We start from the raw sequence: 20,003 nt of genomic DNA, 5'->3' as shown, positions 1-20,003 counted from the left end.
ATCCCTACTCCCACCCCCACCGTTGCATCTTTGCAACATGAAACTCCTGTAGCAGGCAACAGCCATCTAATTGTCTGATCTGACACAGTAGATAGGGAGAAATTGTTTCCACTGGTAGGAGATTCTTATATGTTAAAAGTTGCAGTCAATTACAAGGAAAAACATGGTGTGAAAAATAATTAAACTGGATGTCTCATCAGCCTGTTTGTGTCAAAAATACGAACATATGAAAATGACAGACAATAAAAGACCATCTGGTCCATCAAGCCTGCCCCACGCCGTGATGGCTGGAGCATCATGACTAAACACTACTTCCTTCCCCTGACCTCCCACCCTCACATCCACCCCCGCAGCCATATAATCTCCTGGGTGAGGCAAAAAACAGAAAAAAAAATCCAGGGCCAATAAGGGAAAAAATATTTTGTCAAGGTCCTCTCTGACCCCCTCAGGCCTCAAAACCATTCCAGGCGATCACATGGACCAAGTGTTATTGAAAAGACACTTACCTTCGAAATGATGTGATCTCGGTCCAGCTCCCTCTTGAAGTCTTACAGAGAGTCAGCACCCACCACACCAGCTGGCAAAGTATTCCAGAGGCTCACTAAAAAGGAGCCGAGTGAGGAAAGGGGTCAAGGGAGCAGGAGGTGAGTCTCGTGGATGAAATGAAGAAGTGGTGCATGGAGATGGCGGAGAAACTAGAGAAAGAGAGACGAGCATTCAGGGCTCGGATAACTCCACATCGATCTGTAGTAAACAATTAGTGATTCGCCATCTCCTGTTTTGTGTCACGTAAAATGGGTTCACATCCCCATCTGAGGAGCAAGGATAACAAATGCCTTTCTTTCATTTACCAGGCTTCACCAGGCTTTGCACGAACAAGAAAAGAAAGAAAGACTTGAATTTATATAGTGCCTTTCACAACCTCAGGACTCCTAAACCGCTTTACAGCCAATGAAGTACTTTTTGAAGTTTAGTCACTGTTGTAATGTAAGAACCGCAGCAGCCAATTTATACACAACAAGATCCCACAAACAGCAATGAGATAAATTACCAGATAATCTGTTTTAGTGATGTTTGTTGAAGGATAAATATTGGCCAGGAAAAGTTTCCATTCTTTTCTTTGAAATAGTGCGTGAGAACTTTTACGTCCACATGAGAGGGCAGACGGGGCCTCAGTTTAATGTCTCAGCACCTCTGCCTCAATACCCCACTGAGAGTGTCAGGGTAGATTTTGTGCTCATGTCTCTGGAGTAGGGCTTGAACGCATGACCTTTTGATTCAGAGGCTGGAGTGCTACCCACTGAGCCATGGTTCAAGAAGGGTGGAGTCATCTGACTTACATACAGACACCAAAGTGAAGAGCCCGGACCCACAGTGTAAGTTGCACTAAAAGAGCAGGCTATAAGACAAGGTAAATCTTTAAATAATGATTAGGGCTGGGCTATAAAAGCTTGTTAGTGGGGAGGGGGAGATCTGAGGGAGGTGCTGGGAACTAATTAATTCAAGTGAGGAACAGATTCTGATGCGGCCCCTTTCATCAGGTGAGAGATGGAGTGAGCCCAGCCCCCGCCCAATGTAAGCAGACAGATTGTATTAAAGGCGGGGTGGGGGGGTGGTGGGGGACGGGGGGAGAGGGTCGGACATCGGGCAGATCGATCATAAACGCTCCCGCTGGCCTCGCAGAAATTGCTGAGAAAACCCTTCCCGACCCATTTTTTGGAAGGTCCTCCAACAGCCCCTTTAAGGAGTGGTCAGGCCCAGTCCATACCTCGTACCATTGGGCGATCGCCCACAGCGATGCTCCTCCATGTGACGTCACAAGATCCCGATTTCTCCCGCCTGCTTCCGGCTGCGGCCTTGGCTGTAGGGTTGCCAACTCTCCAGGATTGGCCTGGAGTCTCCAGGAATTGAAGATTAATCTCCAGGACACCACTGCAAGCAAACCTGGGAGAAAAATCATAAAACAACTTTGTGTTTTTTTCATTTTCTTTGAACACTTGCATTTATTCGTGATAAAAATAATGGAAATATGACAAAAAGGCTGTTTGGGTTGGAAATGGGAGGTCATGTGATGAAATCTCCAGGAATACGTCCAACCAGAGATGGGAACCCTACTTGGCCGCCTATCCGAAGGCCCCGATCAAAATGGCTGCGGCCGGAACGAGGAATCAGGCCTTTCAGTCTGATGTTCAGCGAGCAACCAATCCCGTTCCCACCGGAAAATGGGGGTGAAAATCGGCCCCAGTCAGTGCAGTGGTTGGTTTGGTGTTCGGCTAGTTTTTGATGTCAGTACTGCAGTTAATTACATTAACTAACAGCAAAAACTTGCATTTATATAGCACCTTTAAAGTAGTAAAACGGCATTTCACAGGAGCGATTATCAAACAAAAATTGAATCAGAGCCACATAAAGAGATATTAGGTCAGGTGACCAAAAGCTTGGTCAAAGAGGTATGTTTTGAAGAGTGTCTTAAAGGAGGAGAGAGAGGTAGAGAGGCGGAGAGGTTTAGGGAGGGAATTCCAGACCTTAGAGACCTGACAGCTGAAGGTACGGCCGCCAGTGGTGGAGTGAAGAAACTGAGGGATGGACAAAAGGCCAGACTTCTAACAATCAGTAAGTCCCAGCCTAAACTCAATTATTCTGGATCTTATAGTGACCTTGAACTTCACCACTATTTCCCTGCCCAGCGATCGATTCTGCACACCTCCTGCCTCTTCATTCCCACACAAATATCTCCAGCAGTGAGTCCTCCAATACTCTACCCTTCAAATAGATTCTAGACTCACTCACCCTCCGAACCTGGATGTCAGTTTGTCGATGCTCCAAGCTGACTCCACCCTGTACGTCAACTTTATCCCACCACAGGACCTCTGACCTTGGACTCCCTCCGACTATCTCCTCTCTAGTTCCTGTTTATTACCAATTTATGACCCTGTTTACTCCTCTGGCACCAAGACCTATCCCAATCTTGCTATGTAACTACACCTGTATAACTTGAGTTTATCTGTGTCCATTCTCCTGCACGTTTTGGTGACGATCCGACCCCGAGCCCATCACTTCGATTTCCCTTTTTCTCACCCTTTTATCTTCTTTTCTCTTTACCCCTCCTCGGCCGCTCTTTCCTGTCGCCATGCCTCCTTTCATTTCTCCCCTCTCGGGTACTCTGCCCCTCCAAATTCCTACCCCAACCCTTGAGCACTCCTCGACCTTCCTACTCTCCTGCCGCCGTCCCAGACTTGATTCTCTCTTAGATATGCCTATAGCTTCCCTCTGTGCTTCCCTTGGCATTCTCCGAAGGGCCCATCGAGGCACGCGTAACTGCCTCCTTATGAGCAGCAACCTCCACTGCCCCATCGTACTCTCTCACCAACTTTCCCACCCAATGGCCCGTTGGGGGACAATCTTGCTAATCTCCTTCCTGTCCCATTCGCCCCTCCCAGCGCTGACCCTGTGGACTCTGCCAGCGGATCAGCTATCACCGCTCCCTCCGCCTCTCCCTCCAGAATGTCTGTTCACTTGTGAACGAGGCCCTTACCATCCATGAGCTTATTGTGGATGATTGCATTGACATCATAGCCTTGACGGAAACCTGGCTGACGGGTGATGACACCTTCCCCCTTGATGAAGCCTCCCTGCCCGGCTGTACCTTCCATCACTTGCCCCGCCGCGGTGGTGGTGTGGCCCTTATCACCAAATCATACTTTGGTCTGTCCCCCGACTTCTCTGGAACCTTCTCCTTTGAGCATCTCACCTTGTTCCCCCCTCTTGCCTCTCCTTTAAAATCCTCGTTCTCTACCCAAGCTTCATGCCAAGTTTCTCACCGAAATATCTTCACTGCCTTCCTCCCTCAGCCTCTGCACCGAGCGACTTCTCTTCTTTGGTGATTTCAAACTCCATCGTGTTCTCTCTCCACTGAGTTCACTGCCCTCCTATCTTCCCTTAATCTCTCCCCCCATATAAACTCCCCTACCCAAATTCATGGCCACCCCCTCAACCTTGCCATTGCATATGGCCTCTCTACTCCCATCGTGTCAATCACGGATAAGGCCATCTCTGATCACTGCCTTGTATCCCTCTCCACCCATATCCCCCTCCCACTTCCCAACCCCACTTCGTTCTGTGTCCGTCCCTGGAAAAAACTGTCCTCCAGCACTTTCAAATTCCCAACTGGCCAGCCTTTGGCCCTCCATTCACCATGAAATTTCTGCAGCTACCGATCTGCTCAATCACAACCTCACCATCACCTTTGATGCCCTTATTCCCATTAAAACCATTACTCTCTGGATGGAGGTTCTGACCATCATTTTCCAATCCTCCAAACATGGTTTCACAAATTTATTTGAGTTTTTTGAGGATGTAACTAGCAGGGTAGATAAAGGGGAACCGGTGGATGTCGTATGTTTGGATTTTCAAAAGGCATTCAATAAGGTGTCACATAAAAGGTAAGGGCTCATGGGGTTGGGGGTAACTTTTGGTATGGATAGAGGATTGGTTAAAGGACAGGAAACAGAGAGTATGAATAAACGGATCATTGTCAGGTTGGCAGTCTGTAACTAGTGGGGCACCACAAGGATCGGTGCTTGGGCCTCAACTATTTATAATCTACAATAATGACTTAGATGAAGGGCCTGAATGTAATGTATCTAAGTTTGCTGACAATACAAAGCTAGGTGGGAAAGCAAAGTCTCCTCTCCAAAGTCCTTGAACGTGATGTCGCCTCCCAAATCCATGCCCATCTTTCCCGCAACTCCATGTTTGAACCCCTCCAATCAGGTTTCCGCCCCTGCCACAGCTCTGAAACGGCCCTTATCAAAGACACAAATGACATCCGATGTGACCGTGGTAAACTATCCCTCCTCATCCTTCTCGCCCTGTCTGCAGCCTTTGACACGGTTGACCACACCAACCTTCTCCAACGCCTCTCCTCCGCCATCCAGCTGGGTGGGACTACGCTCGCCAAGTTCCATTCTTATCTATCCAGTCGTAGCCACCTGCAATGGCTTCTCTTCCCGCTCCCGCTCCGTTACCTCTGGAGTCCCTCAAGGGTCTATTCTTGGCCCCCTCCTATTTCTCATCTACATGCTGCCCCTCGGCAACATCATCCGAAAACACAACAGATTCCACATGTACACTGACGACACCCAGCTCTATCTCACTACCACCTCCCTCGACCCCCCCACTGTCTCTCATTTGTCACACTGCTTGTCTGATTCGCAAAAATTTCCTCCAACTAAATATTGGGAAGACTGAAGCCATTGTCTTTGGTCCCCGTCGCAAACTCCATTCCCTAGCCACCAACTCCATCCCTCTCCCTGACCACTGTCTGAGGCTGAACCAGACCGTTTGCAACCTTGGCAACCTATTTGACCCTGAGATGAGCTTCCGACTACATATCCGCTCCATCACCATGACCGCCTATTTCCACCACCAAAACATCGCCTGTCTTCGTCCCTGCCTCAGCTCATCTGCTGCTGAAACCCTCATCCATGCCTTTATTACCTCCAGACTGGACTACTCCAATGCTTTCCTGTCTGGCCTCCCATCTTCCACCCTCCATAAACTTGAGCTTATTGAAAACTCTGCTGCCTGTATCCTAACTCGCACCAAGTCCCGTTCTCCCATCACCCCTGTGCTCACCGACCTCCATTGGCTCCCGGTCCAGGAATGCCTCAATTTTAAAATTCTCATCCTTGTTTTCAAATCCCTCCATGGCCTCGCCCCCTCCCAGTCCCTGTGACCTCCTCCAGAACTACAACCCTCCGAGATCTCTGAGCTCCTCCAATTCTGGCCTCTTGCGCATCCCCGATTTTAATTGCTCCACTGTTGGCGGCCGTGCCTTCAGCTGCCTAGGCCCTAAGGCCTGGAATTCCCTGCCTAAACCTCTCCGCCTCGCTCTCCTCCTTTAAGACGCTCCTTAAAACCTTACCTTTTTGACCAAGCTTTTGGTCACCTGTCCTAATATCTCCTTGTGTGGCTCGGTGTCAAATTTTGTTTGATAATGTTCCTTGGAATGTTTTACTTTGATAAGGCGCTACATAAATGCAGGTTGTTGTTGTTGTTGTTGTTGTTGTTGTTGTTGTAGTAGTAGTAGTAGTATTCAAGTGGGGAATGACAAAAATAATCCGAGCACCAATATTTAGAGCTGTGATTTACATCATTATTGTAAGTCGTTATAATTGACTGGTGCGATTTAGGATTTTTACAAAAACAATGACATAATTGGGTTGAGATTGCGCTGTGTGATATTTGTCTTGAACGGTTTAATTATAAAGACTAATATCACTCAGTGTAATTTCAACCCAAATTGTCCTCTACTTAAATAAAGGCACCAATTGATTTGGAATAAATAGCAGAAAAATCAGAAAAATGAAATTTCATAGGATGACATTAAAGGGATCATTGCACAGTCCAATTTCAACCCAATTGTGTTGTTCGGCAAACATAAAACTAATGTGCCAAACAGTTTGAGTATAGACAGTGCACCTTTAAATGTAAGAAAAGAAAGACTTGCATTTATACCTTTTACAATGTCCCAAAGCACTTTATAGCCAATGAAGTAGTTTTTTTTTGAAGTGTAATCACTGTTGTAATGTGGGAAATGCAGCAAACAATTTGCACATAGCAAGGTCCCACAAACAGCAATGAGATAATGACCAGATCATTTGTGTTCAGAGTTTGTTGAGTGACAAATATCAACCAGGACATCAGGGAGGACTCCATCACTCTTCTTCAAAATAGTGCCAAGGGATCTTTTACATTTTTTTTATTCGTTCATGGGATGTGGGCACCGCTGGTGAGGCCGGCATTTATTGCCCATCCCTAATTGCCCTCGAGAAGGTGGTGGTGAGCCGCCTTCTTGAACCACTGCAGTCCGTGTGGTGAAGGTTCTCCCACAGTGCTGTTAGGAAGGGAGTTCCAGGATTTTGACCCAGCGACGATGAAGGAACGGCGATATATTTCCAAGTCGGGATGGTGTGTGACTTGGAGGGGAACATGCAGGTGGTGTTGTTCCCATGTACCTGCTGCCCTTGTCCTTCTAAGTGGTAGAGGTCACGGGTTTGGGAGGTGCTGTCGAAGAAGCCTTGGCGAGCTGCTGCAGTGCATCCTCTGGATGGTACACACTGCAGCCACTGTGCGCCAGTGATGAAGGGAGTGAATGTTTAGGGTGGTGGATGGGGTGCCAATCAAGTGGGCTGCTTTGTCCTGGATGGTGTCGAGCTTCTTGAGTGTTTTTGGAGCTGCACTCATCCAGGCAAGTGGAGAGTATTCCATCACACTCCTGACTTGTGCCTTGTAGATGGTGGAAAGGCTTTGGGGAGTCAGGAGATGAGTCACTCGCCGCAGAATACCCAGCCTCTGACCTGCTCTTGTAGCCACAGTATTTATATGGCTGGTCCAGTTAAGTTTTTGGTTAATGGTGACCCCCCAGGATGTTAATTGTGGGGGATTTGGCGATGGTAATGCCGCTGAATGTCAAGGGGAGGTGGTTAGACTCTCTCTTGTTGGAGATGGTCATTGCCTGGCACTTGTCTGGCACGAATGTTACTTGCCACTTATCAGCCCAAGCCTGGATGTTGTCCAGGTCTTGCTGCATGCGGGCTCGGACTGCTTCATTATTTGAGGGGTTGCGAATGGAACTGAACACTGTGCAATCATCAGCGAACATCCCCATTTCTGACCTTATGATGGAGGGATGGTCATTGATGAAGCAGCTGAAGATGGTTGGGCCTAGGACACTGCCCTGAGGAACTCCTGCAGCAATGTCCTGGGGCTGAGATGATTGGCCTCCAACAACCACTACCATCTTCCTTTGTGCTAGGTATGACTCCAGCCACTGGAGAGTTTTCCCCCTGATTCCCATTGACTTCAATTTTACTAGGGCTCCTTGGTGCCACACTCGGTCAAATGCTGCCTTGATGTCAAGGGCAGTCACTCTCACCTCACCTCTGGAATTCAGCTCTTTTGTCCATGTTTGGACCAAGGCTGTAATGAGGTCTGGAGCCGAGTGGTCCTGGCAGAACCCAAACTGAGCATCGGTGAGCAGGTTATTGGTGAGTAAGTGCCGCTTGATAGCACTGTCAACGACACCTTCCATCACTTTGCTGATGATTGAGAGTAGACTGATGGGGCGGTAATTGGCCGGATTGGATTTGTCCTGCTTTTTGTGGACAGGACGTCCCTGGGCAATTTTCCACATTTTCAGGTAGATGCCAGTGTTGTAGCTGTACTGGAACAGTTTGGCTAGAGGCGCAGCTAGTTCTGGAGCACAAGTCTTCAGCACTACAGCCGGATGTTGTCGGGGCCCATAGCCTTTGCTGTATCCACTTGATAGAGCATCAGTTTAACATCTCATCCAAGAGAGGACACATCTGACAGTGCAGCACTCCCTCAGTACTGCACTGGAGTGACAGCCTAGATTTTGTACTCAAATCTCTAGAATAGGAATTGAACCCACAACCTTCAGATTCAGAGGTGAGAGCAACACCAACTGAGCCACGGCTGACACCTAAAGATATAAACAGGCCAGAACCAATCAGCTAGAGTGGAAAGCCCAACAAAACCCAATAAGGAATCCAGGCTGACTTTGGGCTGTTTTGAAGTTTGATGAATGCAAATGGCTGTAATGACAATCTCTGTTCACAAGAGGGTAGCATCAGCACATCCTTCATTGTAACTGCAACTCAAGTGAGAGGAGCTCACCTGCTGGGGCCGACTCAGCAGAGACTGAGGTGTCATCGTATCATAGTCGGCACAGCACAGAAGGAGGCCATTCGGCCCATCGTCCTTGTGACCTGTTTATCAAGCGAGAGCTGCTGATGAATAGGACGATGTGGAGATGCCGGTGATGGACTGGGGTGGACAAATGTAAGGAATCTTACAACACCAGGTTATAGTCCAACAGTTTTATTTGAAAATCACAAGCTTTCGGAGCTTACCTCCTTCGTCAGGTGAGTGAGAGGTTCTAAAAACGCTATGCGTTTGTGCTACAGATGTGAATCCTCAGGAGATCTCTTGTAAGTAGGGTCATTTGTTTCATCTGCGGTTTTTTTTGGTGTGTCTTATTCCTTTTGATTTTCAGCGTCTTTTCTGGATATCCCACTCAAACGCTATGCGTTTTTAGAACCTCTCACTCACCTGACGAAGGAGGTAAGCTCTGAAAGCTTGTGATTTTCAAATACAACTGTTGGTCCATAACCTGGTGTTGTAAGATTCCTTACATGAATAGGACGACATTTGTCCCTCCATTGAACCAATTCAAGCTCCACAACTCAATCCTTGCGACTACAGTTGTGGTCGTTGATACGTGGTGAAACCTCCATTTTTCTGTAATCGGTCTTTTCGATTGTAGAATCTTACAACTCAGAAGGAGGCCATTCGGCCCACTGCGCCTGTGCCAGCTCTTTGACAGAGCTATCCAATTAGTCCCACTCTCCCTGCTCTTTCCCCATAGCTCTGTAAATTTTTTCCCTTCAAGTGTCTGGGCGTGGCCTCCACTCGGCCTACCCCAGGCTGCAGGGAACGGGGAAGAAACTTCACACATGGAGATTTTTCTATCTCAGAATCCCCCCTCTGAACCCTACAGTTTTGATCAAATTTGGGTGAGGTTCCCAGAGATTGAGGGACTTCACTCAAAGGCTGAAAAATGTGGGAGTTTGCAAAGGCCAGGGGGGTAGAACTAGGAATATATATAAAAAAAATAAAAGCCTGGGATATCCAGAAAAGACGTTGAAAATCAAAAGGAATAAGACACACCAAAAAAAACCGCAGACGAAACAAATGACCCGACTTACAAGAGATCTCCTGAGGATTCACATCTGTAGCACAAACGATAGACATTTCTTGTAAGTAGGGTCACCAACTCAGGTTGGACGTATTCCTGGAGGTTTCGTCACATGACCGCCCGTCCACCCAGCCTTGTTGCCCCACCTCCCAATATTATTATAATTAATAAATGAAAGTGTTCAAAGAAAATGCAAACACACACAATGTTTTTTTAACGCCCCTATGATTTTTTTTCTCCTGGGTTGCTCGCAGGAGTGTCCGGGGAAATTAATCTCTTAATTCCTGGAGACTCCAGGGCAACCCTGGAGGGTTGGCGACCCTAGTTGTACAAACGGCACACAGCTCCCATATGAGGTGTGTTGCCCATTCCGGGATTTGTCGGGATTTGGTGTGAGTTACCCTCTTTCCTTGGGCCCCAATTGGTAACGCTGATTTTTACTTTCTGGCAAATGCTGACAAGATTGGCAGGAAATTTCCAACGGCAGAATGAATGCGAATTTTGCTTAACTGTCCCACAGGAAGTTCCAGGCCATGATAGTCAATCCATTAGTCCTTGATTAACAACATTCAGGGGTACGTCCCTCACAAGGAGCTCCTCTGTTCCTGGAGAAAACCAGATTCTAACATTGGATTTTGTTGAACAGCAAGGAGGAGGGGTGGGGCAGCACGATTTGTCCTCAGCAAGGTCCCACAAACAGTAATGTCATAATGACCAGATCATCTGTTTTAGTGATGTTGGTTGAGGGATAAATATTGACCAGGACACCGGGGAGAACTCCTCTGCTCTTCTTCAAGAAAGTGCCATGGGATCTTTAACATCCACCTGAGAGGGCAGACGGGGCCTCGGTTTAATGTCTCATCCGAAAGACGGCACCTCTGACAGTGCAGCACTCCCTCAGTACTGCACTGGGAGTGTCAGTCCAGATTATGTGCTCAAATCTCTGGAGTGGGGCCAAACCCACGCCCTTCTGACTCAAAGGAGAGAGTTCTACCACTGAGCCATGGCCGACACTTCTTCACAAATTCCCTTCAGGGAGGGGACCCTGCCACCCCTACCCGGTCTGGGCCTGCATGTGACTCCAATCCCACACTATGTAGTTGATCCTTAATTCCTTCAGGGCAACTCAAGATGGGCAGTAAATGTGGCCTCGCCAGTGTTGCCCATATCTCAAGAACAATTACTCTCTGGGTAAGGAAGTTTTTTCTCAATTCCGTATTGGATTTATTAATGACTATCTTATATTTATGGCCCCGAGTTTTGGACTGTCCCACAAGAGGAAACATTTTCTTTATGAGTATCCTATCAAACCCTTTCATAATTTTAATTTTAAAGACCTCTATCAGTTCACCCCTCAGCCTTCTCTTTTCTAGAGAAAAGAGCCCCCAGCCTGTTCAGTCTTTCCTGATATGTGTAATCTGCACTTGATGAGCTTAGAGTGTGGAACATTATCAAATGCAACACTGAAACATCAGGACGTTCAGAAGTCTTATAAAAAGGATATGACTAAAATACACTGTATAACAACAACAACTTGCATTTATACAGCACCTTTAATGTAGTAAAACATCCCAAGGCGCTTCACAGGAGCGTTATCAAACAAAATTTGACACCGAGCCACATAAGGAGGTATTAGGACAGGCTTGGACATAGAGGAAGGTTTTAAGGAGCGTCAAAGAAGGAGAGGGAGGCGGACAGGTTTAGGGAGGGAATTCCAGAGCTTAGGGCCTAGCCAGCTGGAGGCCCAGCCGCCAATGGTGGAGCGATTAAAATTGGGGATGTGCAAGAGGCCAGAATTAGAGGAGCTCAGAGATCTCGGAGGGTTGTAGGGTTGGAGGAGGTTACAGAGATAGGCAGGGGGCGAGGCCATGGAGAGATTTGAAAACAAGGATGAGAATTTTAAAATCGAAGCATTTCCGGACCAGGAGCCAATGTAGGTCAGTGAGCACAGGGGTGATGGGTGAACGGGACTTGATGTGAGTTAGGATATGGGCAGCAGAGATTTGCATGAGCTCAAGTTTATGGAGGGTGGAAGATGGGAGGCCGGCCAGGAGAGCATTGGAATAGTCCAGTCTAAAGGTAACAAAGGCATGGATGAGGGTTTCAGCAGCAGATGAGCTGAGGCAGGGGCGGAGACAGGCGATGTTATGGAGGTGGAAGTAGGCGGTCTTGATGATGGTGCTGATCTGTGATCGGAAGCTCATCTCAGGGTCAAATAGGATGCCAAGGTTGCAAACAGCCTGGTTCAGCCTCAGACTGTGGCCAGGGAGAGGGATCGAGTCAGTGGCTAGGGAACGGAGTTTGCGACGGGGACCAAAGACAATGGCTTCGGTCTTCCCAATACTTAGTTGAAGGAAATTTTTGCCCATCCAGTCGGACAAGCAGTGTGACAAATGAGAGACAGTGGAGCGGTCGAGAGAGGTGTTGGTGAGGTAGAGCTGGGCGTCGTCAGTGTACACGTGGAATTTGACATTGGGTTTTCGAATGATGTCGCTGAGGGGCAGCATGTAGATGAGAAATAGGAGGGGGTCAAGTATAAATCCTTGGGGGACTCCAAAGGTAACAACATGGGAGAGGGAAGAGAAGCCATTGCGGGCGATTCTCTGTTATGATTGTATAGATTAGAATGGAACCAGGCGAGCGTAGTCCCACCCAGCTGGACGACGGAGGAGAGGTGTTGGAGGAGGATGGTGTGGGTCAACCGTGTCGTAGTCTGCAGACAGGTCGAGAAGGATGAGGAGGGATAGTTTACCACGGTCACAGTCACATAGGATGTCACTTGTGACTTTGATAAGGGCCGTTTCAGTGCTGTGGCAGGGGAGGAAACCTGATTGGACGGATTCAAACATGGAGTTGCGGGAATGATGGGCATGGATTTGGGAGGTGACAACATGTTCATGGACTTTGGAGAGGAAATGGAGGTTGGAGATAGGGTGGTAGTTTGCAAGGACAGAGGGGCCAACGATACTTTTTTTGAGGAGGAATGCAATGACAACAGACGGTAGATAAGTCACCCGGTCCAGATAGGATGCGTCCTGGATTGCTGAGGGAAGTAAGGGTGGAAATTGCGGAGGTACTGGCCATAAACTTCCAAACATCCGTAGATACGGGAGTAGTGCCAGAGGACTGGAGAATTGCAAATGTTACACCCTTGTTCAAAAAAAGGTGTAAGGATAAAACCAGCAATTATAGATCATTCAGTTTAACCTCGGTGGTGGGGAAACTTTAAAAAACGATAATCCAATACAGAATTAGCAGTCACTTGGACAAGTGTGGATTGATTAGCCAGCACGGATTTGTTAAAGGCAAATCATGTTTAACCAACTTGATGAGGTAACAGTGAGGGTAGATGAGGCAATGCAGTTGATGTGGTGTATATGAACTTTCAAAAAGCGTTTGATAAAGTGCTGCATAATAGGCTTGTCATCAAGATTGAAGCCCATGGAATAAAAGAGGCAGTAGCAGCATGGATACAGAATTGGCAAAGTGACAGGAAACAGAGAGTAGTGGTGAACGGTTGTTTTTCAGACTGGAGGGAGGTATATTTCTTGATATATATTAATGACTTGGGTGTACAGGGCACAATTTCCAAATTTGAGGATGACATAAAACTTGGAAGGGTAGTAAACAGTGAGGAGGATAGTGATAGACTTCAAGAGGATATAGACAGGCTGGTGGAATGGGCAGACACGTGGCAGATGAAATTTAACGCAGAAAAATGCGAGGTGATACATTTCGGTAGGAAGAATGAAGAGAGACAATATAAACTAAAGGGCACAATTCTAAAAGGGGCACAGGAACAGAGAGATCTGGGGGTATATGTGCACAAATCGTTGAAGCTGGCAGGACAGATTGAGAAAGCATACGGGATCCTGGGCTTTATAATAGGAACAGGAGAATAGACAGGATGAATGCGTGGCTGCAGGGATGGTGTAGGAGGGAGGGATTTAGATTCCTGGGACATTGGGACCGGTTCTGGGGAAGGTGGGACCTGCACTAGCGTGACGGGTTACACCCGAGCAGGACCGGGACCAATGTCCTCGCGGGGGTGTTTGCTAGTGCTGTTGAGGAAGGTTTAAACTAGAGTGGCAGGGGGATGGGAACCTGAGCGGGGAGTCAGAAGGGAATAAAATTGAGAGCAGCAAGAGAGGGGAAGACCCAGGGGAAATCTACAATACAAACAGTACAAACAGTTGTTCAAGAACAAGTGAAAGGGAAAAGCATAGAGCAGCGGAAAGAAAGTGTACTTTAGGCACGACAGATAAAATAAAAACTAGAAGGCGTAAGGCGATTAACCCAGCATCAAAGCTGTGGCAGGGGGTTGGGTACCTGAGCAGGGAGACAGAGGAAAGCGTGTCAGGAAGGGACAGAAGGTATGGAGTAAAAGGTAAAGTGTTAAAAAAGGAAAAAGCAGGAACTAAGTGTCACAAAACATATTTGAAAGTTCTTTATCTGAATGCACGTAGCATTCATAACAAAATGGACGAGTTAATGGAACAAATAACTACGTATGGGTATGATCTTGTGGCCATTACAGAAACATGGCTGCAGGGTGACAACGACTGGGAATTAAATATGCCAGGGTATTTAACAATCAGGAAGGACAGGCAGGAAGGAAGGGGAGGTGGGGTGGCTATGTTAATAAGGGAAGGAATCACTGTAATACAGAGAAATGAAATTGGGACAAAGGATCAGGATAATGAAACAGTTTGGATAGAGATAAGGAATAATAAGGGGAAAAAAACACTAGTGGGCGTAATATATAGGCCTCCTAATAGTTGCAACTCTGCTGGAAGAAGTATTAATCAGGAAATAGTCGGGGCATGTAATAAGGGAACAGCTATAATTATGGGGGAATTTAACTATCATATTAACTGGACAAATCAAATTGGGCAGGGCAGCCTTGAGGAAGAGTTTATTGAGTGTATTAGGGATGGATTTCTTGAGCAGTATGTAACTGATCCTACAAGGGGGCAAGCAACCTTGGACCTGGTCCTGTGTAATGAGCCAAGATTAATTAATAATGTCTTAGTTAAGGATCCCCTTGGAATGAGTGACCATAACATGGTTACATTCCATATCCAATTAGAGGGTGAGAAGGTTGGTTCTCAAACAAGTGTACTGAGCTTGAATAAAGGAGACTATGATGGTATGAGAGCGGAATTGATTAAAGTGGACTTGGAAAATAGATTAAAGGGTAAGACGGTACATGAGCAGTGGTGTTCATTCAAGGAGTTATTTTACAACTTTCAAAAAATATATATTCCACTGAGGAAAAAAGGGTGTAAAAGAAATGACAGCCATCCGTGGCTAAGTAAAGAAATTAGGGACAGTATCCGACTAAAAACAAGGACATATAAGGTAGCCAAACTTAGTGGGAGGATAGAAGATTGGGAAGTCTTCAAAAGACAGCAAAAAGTAACTAAAGGATTGATTAAGAAAGGGAAGATAGATTATGAAAATAAATTAGCAAAAAATATAAAAACAGATAGCAAGAGTTTCTATAGTTATATAAAAAGAAAAAGGGTGGCTAAGGCAAACGTAGGTCCCTTAGAGGATGAGACCGGGAAATTAATGGTGGGAAACATGGAAATGGCAAAAATGCTGAACAAATATTTTGTTTCAGTCTTTACGGTAGAGGACACTAAGAATATCCCAACACTGGACAAACAGGGGGCTCTCGGGGGGGAGGAGCTAAATACGATTAAAATCACTAAGGAATTGGTACTCAGTAAATTAATGGGACTCAAGGCAGATAAATCCCCTGGACCTGATGGCTTACATCCTAGGGTCTTGAGGGAAGTGGCAGTAGGGATTGTGGATGCTTTGGTAATAATTTTCCAAAATTCTCTGGACTCGGCAAAGGTCCCGGCAGATTGGGAAACTGCTAATGTAACACCGTTATTTAAAAAGGGTAGTCGGCAGAAGGCTGGAAATTATAGACCAGTTAGCCTAACATCTGTGGTGGGTAAAATTTTGGAATCTATTATTAAGGAGACAGTAGCAGAACATTTGGATAATCATAATTTAATAGGACAAAGTCAGCATGGCTTTACGAAGGGGAAGTCATGTCTGACAAATTTGCTTGAGTTCTTTGAGGACATAACGTACAGGGTGGATAAAGGGGAAGCAGTGGACGTAGTGTATTTAGACTTCCAGAAGGCATTCGACAAGGTGCCACATAAAAGATTATTGCTCAAGATAAGGAATCACTGGTTTGGGGGTAATATTCTGGCATGGGTGGAGGATTGGTTATCTGACAGGAAGCAGAGAGTTGGGATAAATGGTTCATTCTCGGACTGGCAACCAGTAGCCAGTGGTGTTCCGCAGGGGTTGGTGCTGGGTCCCCAACTCTTTACAATCTATATTAATGATTTGGAGGAGGGGACCGAGTGTAATATATCAAAGTTTGCAGATGATACAAAGATGGGAGGGAAAGTGGAGAGTGAGGAGGACATAAAAAACCTACAGGGGGATATAGACAGGCTGGGTGAGTGGGCGGAGATTTGGCAGATGCAATACAATATTGGAAAATGTAAGGTTATGCACTTTGGCAGGAAAAATCAGAGAGCAAGTTATTATCTTAAAGGCGAGAAACTGGAAAGTACTGCAGTACAAAGGGATCTGGGGGTCCTAGTGCAAGAAGATCAAAAAGTTAGTATGCAGGTGCAGCAGGTGATCAAGAAGGCCAACGGAATGTTGGCTTTTATTGCTAGGGGATAGAATATAAAAACAGGGAGGTATTGCTGCAGTTATATAAGGTATTGGTGAGACCGCACCTGGAATACTGCATACAGTTTTGGTCTCCATACTTAAGAAAAGACATACTTGCTCTCGAGGCAGTACAAAGAAGGTTCACTCGGTTAATCCCGGGGATGAGGGGGTGGACATATGAGGAGAGGTTGAGTAGATTGGGACTCTACTCATTGGGGTTCAGAAGAATGAGAGGCGATCTTATTGAAACATATAAGATTGTGAAGGGGCTTGATCGGGTGGATGCAGTAAGGATGTTCCCAAGGAAGGTTGAAACTAGAACTAGGGGGCATAATCTTAGAATAAGGGGCTGCTCTTTCAAAACTGTGATGAGGAGAAACTTCTTCACTCAGAGGGTAGTAGGTCTGTGGAATTTGCTGCCCCAAGAAACTGTGGAAGCTACGTCATTAAATAAATTTAAAACAGAAATCGACAGTTTCCTCGAAGTAAAGGGAATTAGGGGTTACGGGGAGCGGGCAGGAAATTGGACATGAATTTAGATTTGAGGTTAGGATCAGATCAGCCATGATCTTATTGAATGGCGGAGCAGGCTCGAGGGGCCGATTGGCCTACTCCTGCTCCTATTTCTTATGTTCTTATGTTCTTATAAATAGAAGCATAGAGTACAAAAGCAAGTGAAGGTTTGTGATAGGGTAGAAGGCACGAGTGACTAAATGACAAAAGGGATGATGAGGCAAGGAGTGTAGTAATGAGACAGGTTAAGAAATAAAAGATTGATCAGGAGTTGCTGTAAATGGCAGCAGCAGAACCATTATCAGCACTAGCTGACCGAAAAAATGGCAGCAGTGGTTATGATCTGAAGTTATTGAAATCAATGTTGAGTCCGGAAGGTTGTAAAGTGCCTAAATGAAAGATGAGGTGCTGTTCCTCGGGCTTACGTTGATCTTCATTGGAACAGTGTAAGAGGCCGAGGTCAGAGTAGGAGTGGGAAGGGGAATTAAAATGGCAAGCGACCGGCAAGCCAGGGTCATGCTTATGGACAGAGTGGAGGTGTTCAGCAAAGCGATCACCCAGTCTGCGTTTGGTTTCCCCAGTGTAGAGGAGACCGCATTGTGAGCAGTGGATACAGTATACTAAATTGAAAGAAGTACAAGTGAACCGCTGTTTCACCTGGAAGGAGTGTTTGGGGCCCTGGACAGTGGAAAGGGAGGAGGTGAAAGGGCGGGTGTTGCATCTCCTGCACTCGCACGGGAAGGTGCCGTGGGGAGGAGAGCGGGCATTGGGGGTGATGGAAGATTGGACCAGGGTGTCACGGAGGGAATGCTGAAAGGGGAGGGGAAGATGTGTTTGGTGGTGGGATTGCGCTGGAGGTGGTGGAAATGTTTAGTGATGTTGACTGAGGGACAAATGTTGGCCAGGACACTGGGGAGAATTTCCTTGCTCTTCTTCGAATAGTGCCATTGGATCTTTTACGTCTACCTGGTTTAACATTACATCCGAAAGACGGCACCTCTGATAGTGCAGCACTCCCTCAGTACTGCACTGAGATGTGAGCCTAGATTTTGTGCTCAAGTCTCTGGAGTGGGACTCAAACCTACAACCTTCTGAGTCAGAGGTGAGAATGCTACCCACTGAGCCACCAACGAAGAACAGCAAGTGGAGAGAGACACCAGACAGCATGAATTGTTGCCTTCAGAAATAGAGTGGAGAAAATTCGGAAACTAAAATTTTAGGAGCTCAATGAAAAATGCCTGGGAATCATACGGTGCTGAGCAGCTACCGGGAACTAGGATTTCGACAAGGATCTCTTGACTCTTTAATCAGGTACCATGTGAAGGAAAGCCAGGCAGACACCTGATGGTAGTTTAATCCAGAGACCAGCTCTTGCTTTTCTTCTTTGTGATGTGTGAACGAGATCCTTTGTGTCGTGGAGCTGGTGGGGCTTTCATGTGAGCAGATGATTCTACAGTTGTCCATCAATAATCCCAATGCTCACACTGGGTTCTCCCCAGTGAGCTGCCCAGCTGCCCACCACTGAAATCACTTAGTACTGAAGGGGAGGGGGATGGGAGGGACATAGTTCTAATATAAACGCGCTGAAGAATCACTCTCCCCATAAACAACACCTTGCATTTATATAGCATCTTTAACGTAGTAAAGCGTCCCAAGGCGCTTCACAGGAGCGTTATCAGACAAAATTTGACACCGAGCCACATAAGGAGATATTTGGACAGGTGACCAATAGCTTGGTCACAGAGGTAGGTTTTAAGGAGCATCTTATTGGAGGAAAGAGAGAGGTAGAGAGGTGGAGAGATTTTGGGAGGGAATTCCAGAGCTTAGGGCCTAGGCAGCTGAAGGCACAGCCATCAATGGTGGAGCAAAGGAAATCTGGGATTCACAAGAGGCCAGAATTGGAGGAATGCAGAGATCTCGGAGGGTTGTCGGGCTGGAGGAGGTTACAGAGATAGGGAGGGATGAGGCCATGGAGGGATTTGAAAACAAAAGATGAGAATTTTAAAATCGAGGTGTTCCCAGACCGGCAGCCAATGTAGGTCAACAAGCAGAGGGGTGATGGGAGAATGGGACTGGGTGCAAGTTAGGATACGGGCAACAGAGTTTTGGATGAGCTCAAGTTTATGGAGGGTGCAGGGGGGCATTGCTGTCCTTTTGGGGATTTCCCAGACAGGCTTGCTCGTGTTAGCATTTGGCAAGGACAGGATCATGCTCGGATGTGACCCCTTCCCCCTCAATATCCCAGTATCCCACCCTCACGCATTGGCCAGGTTCACACACGAACAATGTCCACTTGGACAAAGGAGGGGAACCACAGGGGCTACGACAACTTGGGAGAACGGATGCAAACCATCAGTCAACACCTTAAGGAGAGACGAGGGAATAAAATGGGGAGGGGGCAGAGAGGGGGTGGAACGGCCGATGAAACGGCAACTAGCGTGCAAAAAATTTAAATGCAAGTCATTCTGTTGAAGATTCCCACAAAGCAATGGGCGCAATGGCCATATATGGGAATTGGGGAAGGAATGCAGTAAAAATTATATAAAGCTTCCCACTTTAAAACCACAGCTCTTTTAAATACTCGGATGTGTTATAAATAAAGACATTTTTCTTACATTCCGCAGCAAGAAGTTTTCTTTCACATCTGCCTGCTGGAGCTGACATATCCTGCTGAAGGCACGTGTTTCGGGGATCGGGGGCAGCATTTCAGTCCGTAGGGCTCCAGTAACTACACTTACAATGTTTGCGGATCTGCTTAAACCATTTTTGCAGCTCTTTTTGACTCCAGTTCCTTCAAACCTGATGTGATTCAGTTTTGATTGAGAGTCCAGATGTGCTGTGTATTGTGGAAACAAATTTACAGCTGGAGGGATTAAATACCATTCCTTTTCAAGCCTACAAATAAAACTGATCTTATAATATTACAAACCCTCCCACTGTCCTACCATGTGGCTAGATCCTGCTCTCTAATGACCATATACCACTAAAAGTGTAA

At 46.6% G+C, this 20,003-nt stretch overlaps 1 long non-coding RNA gene across 1 annotated transcript; it reads right to left on the bottom strand.

Annotated features, from left to right (window-relative positions):
• Positions 1 to 553: 553 nt before the first annotated feature.
• LOC137323398 (uncharacterized) lies at positions 554 to 19,797 on the bottom strand. Its single transcript, XR_010963365.1, has 3 exons — positions 19,624 to 19,797; positions 1,769 to 1,944; positions 554 to 695 (listed from the first exon to the last, which is right to left on the bottom strand). It is a non-coding gene; the product is annotated as an uncharacterized lncRNA (long non-coding RNA).
• Between the last annotated feature and the right edge of the window lie 206 nt (positions 19,798 to 20,003).

The sequence above is a fragment of the Heptranchias perlo genome, chromosome 7 (genome assembly GCF_035084215.1).
Source record: "Heptranchias perlo isolate sHepPer1 chromosome 7, sHepPer1.hap1, whole genome shotgun sequence".
Taxonomy (NCBI): domain Eukaryota; kingdom Metazoa; phylum Chordata; class Chondrichthyes; order Hexanchiformes; family Hexanchidae; genus Heptranchias; species Heptranchias perlo.
Note: the sequence above shows the minus strand (reverse complement) of the source record. Positions and strands in the feature narration are given on the sequence as shown.